This window comes from Parus major, chromosome 2 (genome assembly GCF_001522545.3).
Source record: "Parus major isolate Abel chromosome 2, Parus_major1.1, whole genome shotgun sequence".
NCBI classification, from domain to species: domain Eukaryota; kingdom Metazoa; phylum Chordata; class Aves; order Passeriformes; family Paridae; genus Parus; species Parus major.
Window position 1 is genome coordinate 58,542,685 of NC_031769.1, and position 20,119 is coordinate 58,562,803.

General features: G+C 37.9%; 1 long non-coding RNA gene across 3 annotated transcripts in view; it reads left to right on the top strand.

Moving 5' to 3' along the window:
* Nucleotides 1-2,875: 2,875 nt before the first annotated feature.
* LOC107199962 overlaps nucleotides 2,876-20,119 on the top strand; it is a 46,075-nt gene continuing 28,831 nt past the window's right edge. For all 3 annotated transcript variants that reach the window (XR_001519401.2, XR_004495895.1, XR_004495896.1), the window contains exon 1: nucleotides 2,876-3,120. This is a non-coding gene — a long non-coding RNA (uncharacterized LOC107199962). The remainder of the gene's footprint in view (nucleotides 3,121-20,119) is intronic.

The following is a 20,119-nucleotide window of genomic DNA, read 5'->3' on the forward strand; positions in this document are numbered from 1 at the left end:
AAAGAAGAATAAACACATTTGATTGGATAATCCTGTGCTTCTGAGAGTTCTGTTTTTCTCCCTCAGAACACTGTAGTCATCCAGTCAGAGGGACAGTCCATACACACCATTAAATGCAGGGAGCTGGGCTGCCTCTGGGGTATTTCTAAGTCCCACCCATGCATCAGTGTGATGGATCTCCTTGGGCACTGTGTACAGGCAGAGGTCTGCAGTGCTCTAGCACTGTGCTTTGAAAGTCTGGTGCTGTATTGTTTGTAAATGAAGCCTTTTGTTCCATGAGATTTACAGACATGTTTGGGCAAATAAAACATCTAATTTGAGTGATCTAATTGCTGACTCTAAAATGCTGTTTGCACATTACACTGTTTAATTACTTCAGTCTAGTAGTTGTCTAGCAATGTCTCAATCTGTTATATCTGCCAGAATTAAAGGGGGGAAGAAGGAATTTATTTGGGTGTCATTCACTGTGCAACAATTGTACAAAGCCTTAAATGGAGAAGCAGTGTTTGTCCATTATAATACTTTTTGTTACAGTGCCACAGTATCATTAAATAATGGGGAAAAAAAAAAAAATCCGTGCAGCTTCTCTCCAAGGTTTTGTGGTTCTTGACAGCAGTAAAATGTAGTCTGAGAATGCAGTTCATTAAATAAATGCCAACAAAATACAAACTATCATAGTCGCTACATTTTTCCAACACAGCTCTTAAGATGAAATGAAATTGTATGTGAGTATAAAGGGAAGAATAAATGCAATTAGCCACATTGTGTACTCTACTTAATTCAAATTGTGAGAGCACAACTTGTATTAGCTTTATATATAGCCCTATATAACTCACAATTCTTGGCAATCTGTGAGTTATGTACATTCATTACAAGGAATGAAAATGTAACAAGGCTGGCTGTCTTGTCAGGACATCACACTGCCTTCTAAATATGTGTAATCTGTTGTCCTCTTGCTAAAACTTGTCTAAGAAAAGTGCTGGACTGGGAATGGAGTCTCTATATAAAGCTGCACATCACATTATTTTTAAATCAAGGACTACCTTGCCTTGTGGGAAAAAGTACAGATCATTACTGCAGTATTTTCACTTTTCTATCCTCTTGGTTATGAGCATTGGATGTTCATTTATTAATTAGATTATTTTTAATTGTTCACACTTGTGGGAACCTGTATCTTCTGGAAAGGTTTCAGGAGGCATTGTACAGTGCCTCCAAGTACTGGGTTTAGTTAGGAGGGGAAGCACTGATTCTTTAAAGAATGCTTTCTTGGGGAGCAGTAGCTCACACAGGCCATGAAGCTATGAAACAATATTTGCCTGGAGTGCCCTTTTGCTGTCTTCTGCCATTTAATGTGATCACCACTGCGATAAGCACAAAGAGAGCTAAAGAGAAGTAGTTCTTTTTATAACTCTGAGTTGGGCCTTGGTGTCACACCCTTCTCCATACATCTGACGTCTGCTACGCCTTGGGAACTTTGGATATGTGGCTATAAATGCTGAGGGAACGCTGCTATTTATATATTTAAGAGTGCCATGTGGCATCGGTTTGTTTTGGAAGAACTTCATGTATAAGGTAAGCATCTGACTGACCTTTCTGTCATTTCTCAAACCTTGACTTTCCTCCCCTCCTTCCCAAACCTCATCTGTTCACAGCTGAAATCCTAGTCTTTGCTACAAGTCGCAGTCTGTGTTTGTTTCTGAGGGATCTTTCCTGTGTTGCAAGATGAGAACTAGCAGAATTGTAAGCACTGTGATATATTCCCTGAAGCTTCTCTAAAATGTTTATGCCAGTGGCAAAGATCCTGTTTGACATTTCAGCACAATAAGCCTGAATGCAAGAGCTTCAGGCGACTGCTGTGCACTCTGCTGACATTCACTTGCCTGCAGTGGTTGGAGGAAAAGTCCCACTGTGCTTGGTTTCTGCTCCTAACTTGCCAGACACTAGTCTCTTGTCTTTGTTAGGCTCTGCTCTTAAACTGAAGCTACTTCCTCATATCACTTAGGCTGCACCTCAGGTAGCAGACATATAGGCACATCTGAGTCAATGACCTGACTGCTGCTGGCCCTTTCTGCATAAATATAATTCCCTTCTAACTCTCCCCTTCATGAATCATCTCTTAACCTGTGTTTGGGGGTATTTTGAGTTTGAGTTGGCTGGTCAGCCCATGGGAACGAACTAATGTTTGAGTTGGCACTGTTAGCAGCTACTGGTGTGACCACTCCATTCCATATATTATCCATGTTCGTTTCCTTCTAAGATGTTTTTGACAGCTGTGGATGGCCTTGGAGCTAAAAGTAAAATATATGCTGGTCATGTTGCCTCTTCACTTCACCTCTAAATAATTTTTGAAAGCTATAGAAGTTTTTAATTGGCAGTGAAGCTGAAGAAATTAAAATCCCAAATCAGACCAAAATTTTCAGATGTGGAAATACTGATGTCTTGATTCTTATTCTATTAAAGACTCTGCAATATTAATTCTGATAAAGATGTAAATTCTGGTATTGATTTTGGACTTTGTTATTTTTTGTGTGCTTACATATTAGTAGGAATCTGTTTTCACACTCATAGACTCGGTGTTGCAAGGAATTATGGTCAACTGTATTTTTATTGCAGCATTAGGAATATTGGTTGGCTAAATGTACTAAAAAAATCCCCTATTGTACTTGAAATGAAAATTAGTTTTGAAGTTTCCTGTTGTTTATGATATACTTTTGCTTTTCTATTGAGCATAATTTTAGTAAATCTTCTCTTTGTCACTTGAGATTTTAAGAAGAACTAAGATATTTTCCAGTCTGACTAGGTTAATTTTGAGGTCTCATATTAATTATTAGCAGTTTTGCTATAACTCTGGTGCTGCACAAAGAAAGCAGATATCAGAAACTCTTTATTTAAGTATTTTTAAGGGGGTACCAGTAATTATGAGTAGAACAGTCTGGACAAAATATGAACTGCTTTTTCTTTATGTCTTACTGCCTTTTACCTTCCTCCCAACTATTTTTGAAACTTTAAAACTTGTTAGTCTTTTGATTTTATTCTTTGCTTCTTCTATTCTTTTAGGCCCAAAGAGTCCAAGTTGTCCTCAGCAACTACTTTCACAAGCTGAGGATTTGGAGATTTGAGGTAGGTTTTGAAATTGCTTAGATATTTAGTCACACCCATCAAGACAATGAAAGTAACACTAGTAGGAGTGATAGTATTAATGATTTGTCATTCCATGTCGTAGATGAATCAAGTGTGAAAGTGTTTACAATGGATTTATGAAAAAGAAATACTGAGCAAAAAAAACCATTGCATTGCAAATGTTCCAAAAAATTTCCAAAAAATTTAGTGTTTAGTTTTATTTTATTAGACCCTGTGGAAACACATATCTCTTATATTTCCTATAAGTAGGTTGTCTTCCTGATTAAATTATTAGTATTGAGCAAACATAAGAGAGAAAGGGGAACAAGCAGTGACTGATGAGAGACAGTTCACAGATGTTTATTTAGCTACTTCATGAGGCAGTTTTAGTCTTCTGATATATTCTTTGAAAGTTTTGATTGGGTTTGTGGGATTATGTGATAAAAAAGACAAAATTCAATAAGCACATTAAAAATAGAGAAGGTTTGATTTGATTTCCTTATTAGCTGTTCTGGTTGGGGGTTTTTTGTTGTTGTTTGGGTTTATGATATATGGAATGATGGTGTCTTAGGAATGTTAGATCATTCAATTTTATAGATTTGATAGAATTTTCTATGAATTTAGTTAAACTACCATTACCTGCTGCTTAACATAAAGGTGGCAAAATATACGTAGGCTGGGATAAATAAAATAAGTGTTCAAGTCTTGATTCTGAAGTTGTGTGACGAATATATTCAGCTGCATAACTACCATTAAAATAACTACTGTGTTTCATAAGTGTTTTATTACATGGATAAGGCAAATAATCCACAAGAACTCTCACTCACAAGAACTCAGGGCAGAGGTTACATTTATATCAGGGTTATATGATTTAGGGGTTTGGGGATTGAATCTTGTACTATTGAAATCCAGTGTCTTTCTCAGTTTCCTTGAAAGCAGGTCCCAGTTGAACTTATTAAATACTGATACTAGTCATGCACAATGTAGGTTTTTCTGTGGAAAGACAAACCTGGTACTAATAATTGGGCATTTTATATGAAATTATAAATAAATGTGTCCAAGACTGAAATGTCTTGAAAAGGTCTTGCTTTTGACAGCTTGAAATATAATTTCCGTATGCATTTTAAAGTCAGGGAGCAAAAAAGATAGCAACTCTCACCTCTCAGAGCTTGCCTGTGCTGCTCTCTAATCTGTCAGGGGTGTGGTGGTATGAAAATTTACTGTGAGCTGAGGAAATATGTAGGGTCATTAGTCCTCAGTCAACAGTTGTGCTGTTTGCATATTCCTATTGTCCATCTTGAAGATTCATAAAGATAGGCTGGTATTTAAATTAGAGTGACCTAAAAAGAGGTGAAGGAATGAAAAAGAGAGCCATCTAGTTTAGATTTTGAAATTAATACCAAAAAAGAGTTAAAATTTAGTGCTTAAAAACATACACAGCTATTGAATTCCTGTATTGAATCGTAGTTGATATTTAGAATGGAAAGAATAATTTGGGGTTTCAAGAGTGAATCAGACTCTGTAAAAGATAATTTTGGGGAAAGAAATTATAATATTCAATTAGGAGAGATTTTTTTTTTTTTTTTCCCACTGATGAAATAGTGAATTCTGCAGTTTTCAATCCGATAACAGAGAAAATTAAAAGCAATTAAAAATTGGAAAATTTGGTGAATGACAGGAGGCTAAAATGCCTTGTGGACAGGACAGAAAAGGTTAATCTAAGTAATACTCTAATGTTTTTCCATTCTAGTGTATCCAACCACTTTTTTATTTATAAAAAAATAAATTTATAAATAAATTTATAAATAAAAAGTATTACTGTTAAAGCATAATTCTCTTTTACAGAAAAAATGTGAGGTGGACCATAGAGGTACACAGCTCCTGCAAACACCTATAGAGTGTGTCTGGAAATAGCTGTCCAAAAACTAACCAACCAACTGACCATTTGTTCATTGTGATATTTGTTCTTCTCAAATGAAGAGGGAAATGATTTTTAGAATAATGTTTAAGCTATTGATGTTTGTTAAACTCTTTTTAGAATTACTCTATGTTTTAAAATCCTTTCAGAAGGGATAAGCACTCATAGTTTCCATATACTATGGTCAAATTCACCATCCCTTTTGATTTTGTGCATTATAATGAGTACATTGTACAAATGAAGCCAGAATCTATTTTCCCAGACTCTGAGTCTTGAACTAAAAGTTTCCTCTATACCAGGATCAGCATTTGGATCCTGTTTAAGTGATATTGTCTGATTCTGTGTAAGTCTTCCTTTTAGCTGATAAATTAACAATATAGCCATTTTCAATGTTTTAGGTTTTTTGTGCTTATTTTAGAGATATATCTTGAGGAAAATCCCATACTTAGGCCTTTTATGTACAGCACTACTGCAATTTCTTTCTTATTTCTCAGAGTTAAAAAAAATACAACAGGATGAGCATTCTAAACTTACCTATAGTGTACACTGCATGCTATAGGAACTGTGTTTATTTTTTTCTTTTATGGACTCATTTTATTAAATAACTATTATTACCTGCTTTTTATCCAGATTTTTCTTTATTTTAGGAAGAAAAACTCAACAGAAATTTTTTTTTTTTTCATTACTTCTATCACTGGGAGGGTTTCTCCCTTAAGAGTGTGAGGCAATCATTTTAAAGATTGCTTGAAGTTTCAAGGAAATTTTGCCAAGTAGGGTCTGATGCCTTGCAACATGACCTAATTCTAATTATTTTTCTGCATTTGGGACGCAGCCTTGGAGGGTGGAGTTAAATCCTGCAGTCATGGGTGTGAGGCATCCATCAACTCTGCAACACAGGTGCAGGAGAGAGGAGTGTTTGCCATGCAGGTTGCTCTGGTGTTGGTTTGCAAACCATTCAGCTTCTAAAGGTCCTGCTCCAGGTTGTCTGTGTGCTTTCTCTTGTAGCTGCTCATGTCTGGGCTGCTGTGCTCATGCTCCTGCCAGGTACTGATGCTCCTTTAATTGTCCTTACTTACACTTAGTAAAGTGGATGAGTGAAATGGTTCTGGCTGTGAGAGCCAAGGTCTCACAAATTTCCTGGCCAGCAACACTGTTTTTTACACAGCTGGTTTGTATCCTCAGCTGGTCTGAGCTGCAGAGCTGAGGGAAGGGCTCAGCTTTGCTATCTTTAACCATTCACAAGTTTGCTGACCCAAATACTTCTATATTAAGCATGGAGAGAGGCACTTCTAGCGCCATGTTAAGAGGAATGATTCACCTTTCAACATACCAGCCTGGTGCTTGATGCACAATCAGCACTGATGTTTAGCTGCTGAATGAATGAAGTTTTGTAGGAGGACTCTTGTAAAGAAGGCTGTGTCTGCAGAAGTACACAGCAAAGTCAGCATGCAGGTGAGCTCTGGTTTTCTTTTATTCTCCATGTAACTGTGTTCGAGTGGAATAACAACACCAAGAAGTGCAAGTATATCTTGGCATACTGTGATTTAAATGTCCCCCCCCTCCATCTTTCATACTTTGGTACATAAACAGAAAGAGCAGAGTAATAGGTTAACTATTAGCCAAGTTTCAAATCTTGCTGATGAGTGATGGTTGGTATTTCACTGGCCTGGCAGCCTGGCAGCTCTCTTGTGGTGCTGGTGAGGCAGGTGTTTTAAGCCAGTCATCAGTATCAGATACAGCTTTTAAATAAACTCATCTATCATGAGCATTTGTGTTTGGGCAGCAGTTGCCCAGCTGTGCTTAGACTGTGGCACTGAGCATGTCAAGTGTCACCTTGCTCAGACAAGCCCAGGAAAAAAGCTTCCCCAGGGTTGTTAATATCCTCGTCAATGCAAGTCAACAGACATCTTCTGACAAAGTGTGGGCAGAGAGTAGGGGGAGGAAAATGTGCTGTATGAACTAATATAAATTCAGGCTGTGCAAAATCCCTATGGGCTCCCAGGCAGAACCAGTGTTTGAGGAGGATTGCAGGTAGTCCTGTGGTGATGGAAGATGAGAGGGATTCATATCTGACCAGGTATAAAGGGTTTAGCAGATCAAATGCTTTGCTTCTGTCAAACAAAAACAAAACAAAACAGAAAAGGCTTTTAATTAAGAAACTACTTAATGAAGAACTGGAGAGAACAGAAACATTAGCATTGAACCTCTGCCCCCTCACGAGGGGTTTTGAGCTTGTCTGTGTTCTTGCTTTATCTCTTCAGAACAGACACAGTTTTTTTTTTGTAGAAAAACTCTGGAGATGAGCACTGACTGCATTAAAATGTCATCTCACAAAGCAGGGGCTTTAAAATGGGATTTTAACAGAGTATTGCCCAAGCAGGCCATGAATAGTAAGCAGAGATATAATGCAAAAGGAGACCATCTTACTTGAAAGGGTTTCATTAGCCAGCCTCTAAACACACTAGATATAGGTAGACTGAAGTTACACGTGGTATTCACAATTCTCCTAGATGGTAATTTTGAGTTTTCTGCTACAGATTCACACTTAAGGTGAAATCTTCAGAATCACTGTAGCCTTAGAAGATTAAATATTCTTGAAGGGGAAATAGTCTTTTAAATTAAAGTATGTCTTATTGCTGTTAAAATATAAAAATCAAATTACATGGAGGTGATTAAAGTGGCATCAAGGGAAATAAATGTGGGTCTTCAGTCAAACTTTCATTTAAATCACATGTATCTGGATGAATTTAATTCATGGTACTTCAGATCACTTTTTGTGATTTTTTTTGCATGCAAACAGAAATCTCTGCAGTAGTTGCAAAAGCAGATTTCACCTGTACTGCACTGGTTTCCAAACTGTTGCCTCAGAGTTTCACTCTGTGCTCTTCCACATACCCTATGCCCTGGCTTTATTTGAAGCTTTTGTACTATAGCATTCATGTTGCTAAGGATGTGGAAAATGTGAAGTTCAGGGGAAGGAAGAGAAGCTTTACACTGCTTTACCAAGTGTGCCATGCTGTACAGAGGTAAATGGGCTTAGGTATCATCAGAAAGAGATTCCTCATGTAAAATTTTTAAAGTGGAAATATTAAACTGCAATTTGAACTTGTCTGTAGCCCTCTTCTGTAGCTATCTGTCTGCTTTTCTTCTAGGTGGGTTTTTTCTTTAGGATTTAGTGGGGTGTTTTGGTGGGGTTTTTTTGTTTTTGTTTTTGTTTTCTTTTTTTAATGTTAGAATATTTTATTTATTATCTCCTTTTCTCATGAGTATTTGCATGTAATATATGGGCCTGTATCTCTAAAATACACCCAATCTGGGATCATCTAGGTCAGATCACAAGCAGTAAAGGTGTCCCCAGAATTTAAATCCAAATTTGGCATCAGACTGTAAAACATCCCCAGAATAACACTCCCTTGAGTTTAAATAACATGCTAATACATTCAGTTATTAATTTGGATGTCAAGCCTTATTTCTGTCCTTGGGCTGAGCCATAAACCAATAGCGTGGCTGGGGGATTATTGTTAGTTGAAGAAAAAGTATTAGCTACAGTCACATAGAAGACTGAGAACTGTGAAATTTAGAGGAAAAAGCTCAGTAGAAGTATAATTTTTGAACAAAAGTGGAACAGGAAGAAAAAAAGCCATCAGCAATTTTCATGTATGCTATGCAAAATGCCACATACTCTGTTGGCCATGGCTTTCTCTTACCCAAATGGGTGAGATACTCTGATGTTGTCTAACTGCAGCTATCAGTTTTGATTTACTGATTTCACCAGATGTCAGACAGCTGAGAAGTTGGCTCACATTACCTGTCTGAAGGTCTCTGTGGGTGACTGACTTCCATGGACTTGAGAGAAGGTCAGACCTGTCTGTACCTGTGGGAAAGGCTGGAAAGCAGAAGTCCCAGTTCTTCTTCTCTGCTGGTGCAAGCAAGACCTAACTTCATTAAATTAGATAAATGAGCTGTTCTCTGAAGCTGCAAATGAAATGAGACTCAAAAGCAGCTATTTAGTGAAAACACAGATAATGGATAATTCAAAGTATGACAGAGGTCAATAAAGGGTGAATTCTAATTGCACGCTCCCATGGAAATAATAACCTTTTGTGATAAATGCTCAAAGAAAGCACAGGGAGATAAGTTGCTTGAATGTCTGCTTAGATATTAAGATCTTTTATTGAAAATGTAAACACTGTAGATACCGTGCGGTTTGCATAATTGAAACTGTAGAGGGGACAAATTTTAAGGAATTGGCAGTGATACAAATTCTTCAACCCTCATTGTTAAGAAGGTCCTGAAATAGGCTTAAAAATGAGACTTGACAAATAATCACTGTTTTCTTTCATTTGCTTTCTGATTCATTAGGTGTGGGTCACATTTTGTTAGTTATATAATCTCTGGACTCTAGTCCTTGCAGCTTGAAAAATACCTGTTGTTGTCTGCCTGGCAATGAAACCAAGAGCTAACAATAGCCTAAAAGTGACACTGAGTCTTAAAAGGATAGAATCAAATTTTGTAGTTCATCAAACAAAACTGTTCAAGTCAATGAGTCTGCAACAGAGCCAATGGTTAAAAAGAGAGAAAAATTGTTTGATAGGTGGAAACTGAATCTGATGCTTAGAAACAGAGGCATAAGGGGTAACTTCAGTTAGCTTTCAGCTGCAGCCTGCCCGCAGCCCATCTAATCCAGTAGCTGCTAATTCATTAGGATAAGCTCTAGGAGGATTGGTCTGTATGAGCCTGTACAATGGCCAGGAGTGGCACTTGGTGCCGTGGTGCTGCCTGCCAACGAAGGCAGAGTGACTGCAGCTGGGATGGGTTTCCAGGGCACCCCGGCTGCCGGGGCTGCCGTCTTGGCACGGAGCAGATCAGGCTTCCCTTTGTCTCCCCAGGGGCTGCATGCTGCCAGCATCACTCCAGGAAGAAAAGCCTGGTACTGGACCCTCCACAGAATGTGGCAGCAGAGTAAATAGTTGGGAGGCACCTGCTCACTCCTTTTGCATCCCGGCTCCACTGAGGATGGGTATGTCCTCTCATCCCTCTGTTCCCTCCCATATCTGCCCCCCCTTTTTTTATCCCCCTGTTAAATTTTATTTAATCCTTCCAACATTTGTCCCAGCTTTTGGGGATCTGTGATAGATGGAAGGAAAAGATAGCTTTCCAATTGCAGCTAGCCCAGGTGGAGAGCAGGGAATGGGTAATTACCTGGGAGCCACTGCGTGAGTGCTGGGCAGGCAGCTGAGAAGCCTCTGTGCATGCACAGACCAAGTCCTGCCTGAACTGTGTGGAAAAGGCAAGGATGTGCATTTTCAGCAACAATCTCTTGGGCTAGATATTTTGCTCCCTGGGCATGTAGGTGGATTTCTTCTGACATGATTAAAATTTGATCCAACATCTTCAAGCCTAATCCTTTTAACTGTTTGAAGCTGCTGCATTTTGCTCTCCCTGAGTCTGTTCCACACTCTTTTGGATAGATGTAAGCTCACTGCATTTCTGAACAATATTTCTGCCGCTTTGATGTGTCAGAAAGCGGCTGTTAAAGCTGATGAAGTGGCTGACCCAAAGTCACAGGGAGCCTGAGGCTAGGACCCAGTTTTTCTCCAGCTGTATTGCTCTTATGTTCCCCTTGTACAGGATAGCAGAGGGCCCTGCAGACATGAGGCTCCTTGTGTAGCTCCTGTACCAGCAGCACTGCATCCTTGTCTTCAGTCTAGCCAAGTCACTGAGCCAGACATTGCTCCATCTCCTCCAGGCTGCTCTTGGCTCTATTCTTGGCTATTTAGTGCCTCAGCAAGGGTACAGAGACAGCAGTTGGCTACTGATGGGAGTAAATTTTCAAAACAGATGGAGGAAAATAAAAGACATAGTGGCTTTTCTTAGTCAGTGGCAGCTGACAAACTGTAAGGAGGACTGAGATGTTGAAGGGCACTCAAATAATTTGATTGTGGTTATCCATTGGGACATGGTGATAAAATGGAGAGCAGAGGAAACTCTGATAAACTGGCTTGCATGGGCATCATGGCATGTCAGCTGTGGGGATGAGAAGCAAGTGAGGGACAAAAACTGGCAAGGAGACACTCATGAACTCTGAGAATGAAGTGAGAAAGGCAGGCTTTGAAAAGCAAGTATACTGATGTTTTGAATCTGTCCAAGCTGAGAGGTAAAGCCCTTTCACAGACATTAACAACTCTTCCAAAATTCAGTCCACTAGGACAGAAGGGACTTTCATATTCATATGAAATTAGTAAGTAGCTGAGTAATCCTCTGTTTCCTGTACTTGTCTCTATTTTGAGGCTAACAGTGGTAAAGCTCAAGAGGGAAAGTTTTCAATCAAGTAATTGTTTTATTAATTGAAATGCACATTTAAGTGCCAGAGGCTGGTGTTGACTGCATAGAGTTGCAAAAATTCAGTGGCTGAGAGGAACTGTACAGTGAGAGGTAGATGCCTAATGAAAGTGTAACTTTTCGTGTCTTCTGCAGCACCATGTAAATTAGGTATAGCAGAACATTATTTCTCACAAAAGATTCCTGTCAAGATATTGCTTCTTGTAAATCGTCAGACAAGGAGAGAAATGGATACATCTGTTGCTAAGACAGGCTGCACAGGTCCTGCTTAATGAAAGATTACTCTGAAACATCTTGACATGTTTGGGATGTTTCAGGTTTTTTCATCTTGTGAAGTAAAAGTGTAGTGTGGTTCACTCTTGTCTAAAATCATCAGCCTTCTCAGTTCACGCTGGTGGGGATCTGGTGTTGTCATCTGTATGCTACAGCTGTGCCTTCAGCACAGCTCTGGCAGGAGTCCCTGGCTCTGCTCAGATTCTTGCCATTCACTGATGCCCTTTTCCTGCTCTGGAAGAGGAGGCATTTGCAGAAACAAGCTCTCTTTTCCTCCAGTCCAGCCTTTCCTTAGTTGTCAGCCCTGTGAAATCCATAAGCAAAACACTGTCTGCTGATTTCAAACCTGCTTTGTGCAGCACAGCAGCAGACACCCTTGGTGCAAGATGTTTTAGCTCCAGCTGATAATTCTGCTCCATTGATTTTTACATTTGATTTGGGGAGAAGTACTGGCTGCACTACATGGATCATCTAGTTCCCATCAAGAGCAGTGAGAGCACTGATGCACAGCAGTAGTGGTTGTTGTGCCTTGTGCTTTTATATGTTTATTTAATAATAATAAATTCATTTTCAGTAAAGAAAATAAATCTGGTAGGGCCCTGTTAATGGGTTTTCAATGGCCTTATAAAGCTGGGAATATGCTGCTTGAATTCTTGCCACTCCAGCCCTTTACAGCTCTTTCCCTAAGCTGTAGTAGTAATTATCTGTTTGGGGTGCCTGTGATATCCATAACATGAAGATTCTTTCAATACAGAAGTGCTCCCTCACTTCTTGGCAGGATAAACCCAGGACCGAAGTGCCTTGACCACTGTCACAAGGTTGACCATCCAAGAACAATTGATTTCTAAATGTGCTTGAACCTTGGGTGACCTGAATTACAGCAGCAAGTATTACAAGCTGGGACATCTGGTGGACAATAAAACTTTTTTTTTAAATTTTTTTATTTGTTTTTACATGAAGCAGCTGTACTTGAGCAGATGACCAGGGGCTGTGCAATCAAAGTGTGAATAGCTGAATTAGCAAATTATATTGGGCTTTTTAAGCACTTATTTGAATGCTGCATGCTCTTTTTTTAATTTTGCTTTATTAACATCTACCAAAAACGCAGCAGTGTTGGCATTATGGTTATTAGTGACTTATTTGCTTCATTAAAATTTACAGCACGTTTTACATTCACCATCTGGGAAAGCTTCTCCCATGTTTATGGTTAAAACACAACTTAAACCCAGGCCTAATAGTCTAAAATAAAAGATTTTATAGATAAAACTCCTTATTTGGATGCTAGTGTTGCCTCTTTTTGCTAGTGTGCAAAGAGAATTCTCAGTTGTGTGGTACAACTTAGTGCTAGGATACAGAAAAATATTTCTGCTTTCAATAAAAGATGTTGTTGTACATAAGGCAAAGGTCGATTGTGCTATTACTTGGAAAGCTGCAGCTTACGGGGTATAGCTGGGGTGGGAATTAGACAACTCAAAAAGACTTCAGACTAAAGGACCTTCTGGGTCACTGAGTCTAAACCCCTGCTATTGCAAGTAACCACCTTGGATAATCCCTTTCCAAAGAACTGGAGCAAGAATAAACAGTACAAGACAAACGCAAATATGGTGAGAGGCAGCACATAGGAGCACAGCTCTGAACCTGAGCTAATGTTTCCAGATTTGTGCTGCCTTGCTCATAATCATTTCAAAGCATTGCCAGAGTATGTTTTCACTCAATTGCATATGCATAGTTTTTTAATTCTTCCTCCCATTTCCTGTTTTACTTTACTGTTGAGCAGTGAGGATGGGATACCCATTTTCTTATTTATTCAGGCTGGGAATATGGAAAGGATGTGTACTGAGAGGGCAAAATGGAGTGAGATGGAAAAGAACAGTTGATATACAGTATTCTTTTTTTTATTGCTTGTTGGGAATCCAAACACTGAAAAATGTATTCACTTTCTTTTCCTCTCCCATCCCTCATCTATTTTATTCTATGAAGAAGACATCTATTCTCCACAAAACAAAAATCTGAAGTAAGCAAAAAGTTAGTAAAAACTGTAGCCCTTAGTAGCTCTCTCTGTGAGCACACAGGCCATCACTGGGTAACAATGTGGGAAGTACAGATACATTTGGGTGTATCAGAATGTTATGGGTTTACGTGTGCTCTTGTGACTTTTCCCTTATTTCATCTAGTATTTAGAGTTGTAGCTCGTGTGCTAGAAGAATGACAGTAACCTGAACATTATAGGCAGTCCATACCCTTGTTTTTTTGTGATTTCCTGCTGGTGTCTCATCATGAGAAATATTTGCAAATCCTTTAGATTTCAGCATTATCTGAGAAATGCAGTTATGTGAGTAGGGTTTTCTGCCTCTTCTGCTGTGACCCTCTCTAGGCTTCAGTGGAAATTCCATGCTGTTTCTTTTCTTTTTTAAAGCTGTTATATCTAATGGATGGTTTTTTTTTTTCATTTTTTTCTGTTTGGCCTTGCATATCTTCAATAATTGTTTACAAGTGGAGCTGCCTGGAACTACCTTAGAAGGGAGATAATGATGAATACAATTAGTTAATAATAATCTGATCAAAAATCCTGAAGCTTTTGTCTTTGAAGTTATTTCCTGTCTTACTGTCCTTGAAAATTCTCTTGACGGTATAGCATGAATGAGCAAGAATTAAGTGTGGAAAATATATGTAACATTGATTGTGGTGCATAAATTTAAATGGAGAGCATTTCAAATGCAACTTCAACTTTTCTACTTGTCTTATAGATTGAATTCAATTGGAAAATGGATGCTGAGATTTTTTGGGAGTTTTTTTCACCTGTATATGTATTTTCATATATTTAATTTAATTGGTTGCTCCTACTACCAACAGACATATCAGAGCTATTGGTGCTTTTTTATTTCTCTCTAACTTTTCTTGACTCTAAATGATTATAATTCAGTATTCTGCTTTTAGAAACTTCTTTTGATGAAATAAATGTCAACACCTTCAGCTTCTTGGTAGATGTGCTGTGTCTCTGCTTTTCCTCTCTTTAGACTGCTAAAAGTGATTCTCAAGATCCTAAGATGAGTGCAAAGCATTACTAGTTTGGGGTGGGGGTGGGGGGGTTGCCCATTCTTGTAATCTTTTGCATGTATTTTTTGCCTTTGTCTTGAAGGTTTCTTGGTTTCTCTCACTTGTGAGTTTCTTGTCTTCCTATTTAGTGCTTGGTTTTGGAATGCTTTTGGTTTTACCCCTTCCTTTCTCTTTTTGCCTCTACCTACCCACAGTCTTTTTTCCTTCTCAGTGATTGGAATTAGAGCATGTAAAAGCCACCACTCTTGTTTTCCTGTTTCTCTTTTTTTTTTTTTTTTTACAGATACTTTAATGCAATAGGCTTGGAAAACGAGGGCTGCCTGTTTGTGTGCTGAGTTTGTTTGTGGTTGGGATTTTTTTCTCTCTCTTGTGTTAGTCTGTGTGTTAACAGTTTATGGCTGCTCAGGAGGTCTAAGCCCTCTCATGAATAATAAAAACAAAATGAAAATGAGTTGTTACTACAAAATCATCTTTAAAAACCTGATGAACGTTTGATTTTTGGACATGTTAGTTCTGAATAATGGACGACAGGTGTGTGAAGAAATGAAATTTTGTTTGTGTGCGATGTTAACTACTACAGATTGATAGATCAATATCTAGATGCAGTTACAGGCAGAGCTGAATGATAAATTAAATATAGGCTCCTGAGTGCCAAAATATAGACATTGCATTATGGAAATGTAGTTCTAATATTTTGACCTACGTTCTGTACGCTTTAAAGTGATATTGCTAAGCATATCTGTTTTTAATGTCTGTCTTTCCCAGGCCTGGGCAACACTCCTATGTCTGTCTTACGCCTCATAATCTGAGCCTCTGCCTTCAGTCATCTAGCACTGAAATTTCTCTGACTGCAGTTGAGTTATTCAACATCCTAGTGCACAAGGAGCTGGATAGTTGTCATGTAATACCTGTTTCAAAACAGTTATTAGAAGACTGGAAGCCATGAATAAAGGGGGAAGAGCATCCAAAAAAAGGAAGCACATGGATAGTCATAATCATTAGTAAAACTTTTGAAAATATTCTTTTTAAAAGTGAAGTAGTTCCACATGCTTGGTTCATACCTAGTTTGTCATTCACAGAACAAAAATCAAATGCACTTCCCATCTAGAAGATTTTAAATATGAGTTTAAAGAAAACCCAAACAAAATAAAAAAGAAAACAAAACACCCAACCAGAAGAAACATAAAGACTGAAGCTCTCAGCATGAACTGTCGTTCCATCACTGGGATTTCACAAATTAGATACTTGATAGAAGGAATGTAGGTTGGACTGCAGTAAACAGTCATGCAGGTGCTATGTTGGCAGGGAGAATGTTCTCATCTACATTTCTGTGTTCCTAAAATTCTTATAATAGAGATCAGCATCAATATACAGTGGTATTTTTATTCATATAAAATTTACAAACATAAAACAATCTGGATGAGAGACTACAGTAAATACAAATTTTCAGTTTCATATATAAATAATCCCATCTCTTTTGATCAAGAATTTAAGCAAATGTTTAAATTTCACTGTGTGATCCCACTGATCCCCCACTGAAAAATTATGCACGTTAGATATTCATTGAATAGTTGATGCTATTTGAGAAACAATTATTTTTATCTTTCTCTTTTAGTATTTATAATCCTATGAACTCTTTTTGTCACTGTTTGCAAGTTCTGACTTTGTAAATATCTGAATATGGCAGAAATCTCAAGTATGCACTTCACATCATAGACTATATGGTGTTCACAGGCTCTGACATCCATCTCTCTTTCCTCATGTGTGACTGTTTTGTGTCAAGTTCATCTCCCTTCTCTCTGAAGTAATATGTATGCTTTCCACTCATAAATCACTTTTTAGTGAAAACTTTCAATTTTTTTAGGAAATAAAGCATAAATTGTGTTTGGCCGTACATAAGCATAAAATTGAGGGGAACAAGCATTTTATAATACGTTGATTCCCCTTTAGAATTACAGGAAACATCGACTGGTATGGTTTGCTTTTCTTCAAACAGTGTGATGTCTACCTGTTGTGTCCCAGCCCCTTAAATTCCATGTTCACATGAGCAGTAATTTTTGGGGTAGGGGAGAAGCAGGAAGGAATGACCATATGGAAGAATATCAGACTAGACCTGACCGCTTCTCTAGGTTTGGTGTAGAATAGAAGCCAGAAGATTTTACATTGATCTTGGATAAATAATTTTCTTTCTCATTGCTTCTCTTATGCTTCTCTTTGTGCTTCCTTTATTTGGACTGTGATTTCTTTGGTGAATAGATATTGTGTATTTACTTCAGAATGACATATGCAATAGGCAAAGGTTGTCCTGACTCACAGGGTCTGCTGAGTGTGCTGTTGTTCTTCCTCTACATGAAAGGTAAATGCATCTTATTCCTGCTACAACCTTCTGGCACACTCCTTCAGCTGCAACTGTCTTATTACCTTTAAAAGCTCCAATGTGTTTCTTTTTCATACACGTTTTAAGAAGTCTCTTCAGCTGATACATTAGTTTATAGTTATTATTAGTTTAAATAAATTTATTATTAGTTTATTTTCTTTTCTGGATGTTCCAGAGCTGTTCTGGTACTGAGCAGGTTAAGAAGGAAGTTATACATCTATTATATCCAAATACTGAAGAATTCTAAGAAGCTCATATATTCTACAAAAGATAAACACCTTAGATGCTTTTAGAAAGCATCAACAATTTTTAGTGATATTCAGAATTCAAACAAGAAAGCACCAAGACAGAGAGGTTCTTGTGACTGTATTTAAGACCTTGAGAGAAAGGCTTTCATAAGCCTGTGCAGCTTTCAGAAGTTCGAAGGACTCCAGAAAACTGCACAGGGTATGAGGTGAAATTCCAGTTCAGGCCATGTCAATGAGAATTTTGCAGCAAAGAGACAACTAAAAATCATTGTCATCCTTATCCAGGTTTCTTCTTGAAGAAGTTTTGGACTTACCAACAGAATATGTAGTCTGGCACATAGGGAAAACATATTTGCCTGTTAGACACATTTTTCTTTGCCTTCTTCTCACTGCACCACAGATAACTATTTTCCTGTTACATTTTTTTCTCCCCCCTTTTTTTCCCACTTTTGTGTTGCTGTAGGGTCTTTAAAATTGGATGGGGGAAAATAAGGTTCTTTGCCATTATTGTAAAATGAAATATTGGAGGGCTTTATGGTGACTGCCCATAAAAAAGTAGTCCATAAAGGAGCTGTTAATGAGATTTTATTAACCTCAGACTATATAGCATGAAATATTATGGTGTAAATAAATGTGGTGCCAGTGCCAAGTTGTCTAATAAATGGCCTGATAGAGGGGATCATGTGCCTAGGGAGTTATGACATAGGGCATTTCCCCTCCAAGTCACTATTTTAAATTCACCATGGGTTGGCAGTGACTGAAGGCCATTATTATCCAATGATTCTTAAACAGGCTATGTGAAATAAATTGGAGGTCTTGGTTCATTTCCTTAGGGAAAGAGGTCTATGCTGCAGGTTACAGTAATTGTCATCTTGGTTCAAGTCTCAGCCCAGGAACTGCACTTGGAAAGGATATGGCCAAGGAATCACTCTTTTGCCTTGTGCCTTGTTCCCTTAGCAGTCTATGGCATTGCCATGCTGTGGTGTGAGAGTTAATACCGAGGGTTCTTGCAGAGCCTCATTCTTTGGATAAGCAAAAAGCTTTGTTTCAGACCATTACCAATAATATCCTCTAAGGGCTTCTTTCTGTACCCTGCTCTGATAAATTAATGCTATATTTAATAGTACTCTTGGTACAAATAAATGAGATAACTTATGGAAATATGTATAGCTGTGGTGAATATAATGAAGAATGAAGTCCTTTGTAATTACTAAATTAATTTAAAAGGAATAATGATTTATTATAAAGTCTTGCTTGGCAGTAAGGAAGAAGATAGGCAGTTTGTAAGTCTATTTCTAACTTCTAAGTGGATTCTCATCATCTAGTCTAATTAAATGGCATGCTATTAGTTTTTAATAACCTGGGAAAATGAAATTACAATTGTATAAACCACTGACTAATGATTTCTTCAGCAACACCAAGAGAATTAAATATATAAACCTATAAGAAAACTAGTTTAAATTTAAAAAGGAAGTATACTGTGAGGTAAACTCATGAATGGACTCTGATCAGGAAATTAGTAGTAAAAATGAAAATATTAGAAAGAAAAGGGAGTTTTTTTATCTCCAAAATTTGTGATTTCTTCCTTTTCACTTATGCTCACCTTTGTAATTTTGTTTCTTTTCTATTTCCAAGTAGTCCGTTGGTAAATTGAAGAATAAGGAGGAGTGGATTTCCTAACATGGTCCTTGTGAAGCAAAGTAAACAGAAGCTGGTATAAAACTCTTAGTTTGAAATGTCATTGAGTATGTTGATTTAAAAAAAAAAAAATCCCAAATTTGCCTTTGGAGCTTATGTTTTTCTTTTTTTTTAACATGGAATAAAGTTTAAAAGTATCAAGCAGCAGCAAAAAGTTGTAGAGCACTTTCACCATTAAAAAAAAAGAAAAAAAAGAAAAGAAAGGAAAACAGCACAAGATGTGCAGAATTAGTCACCAAGTTTACATACACCACTCTGGGAACTGGAAATAAAATAGTCATGCAAGGTGCCTTGATGCTAAGTTCGGTGTCAGGAGTGGGTTGTAATAGTCCTGTGTTGAATATTAGATATCCCTAGTACATGGAGTTGTAGAGCAAGATTATGGTGGGATTTTTCCTATGCTCTCAGTTTTTTGGCAGATCTAGTGTTATAAGGTGATTACTAAGCCTAAGATCTCTCAAGTCCTGGTGGACTTCAAGGTCAGTTAGTTAGGTTCTATGAAGTGAATGTGGTCAATTAATTTCAAAATAGGACAGCAGACAATTATGAGGTAAAAACAATCTACCAACCTATTCAAACAAAAATACCCATAAATGCCTCCAAATATCTGGCCTTCCTTACTAAAGAAACTAAACTGTTTCCATTTATGTATTTGTTTATTTATTTATTTGCCTGTCTCCCTTGAAATCAAGACTATAGACCTGAACAGGAGACCTCAGCTGGGACTTAATTAGAGGAGTTTGGACTGGGAAATGACAGTCTCAATACTATTATACTGCTACGCCACAGCCTTACTTCTGTTTCTCCTGTGAATATAATTAATGCCCTGCACCTCTTCTTAATAGCAGCAGTAACTCTAGCACAGAGACTTTATTGCTCCATGGCCCAAGGAGAATGCCCCTTCATTTCTGGGTGCAGTGTCATCAGTCAGACAGATTGGCCCTGTCTCTGGGAAGGGCCATTACACACTCAGTTAAGGCGTTGTTCCCACCCGTCTTGTGGGAAAGCAATCATTTATCAGACATGTATCAGATGCATGGACTCTTTTTTTGTTGTTGTTGTTTTTCAGTGCTCTATTGCTCTTTT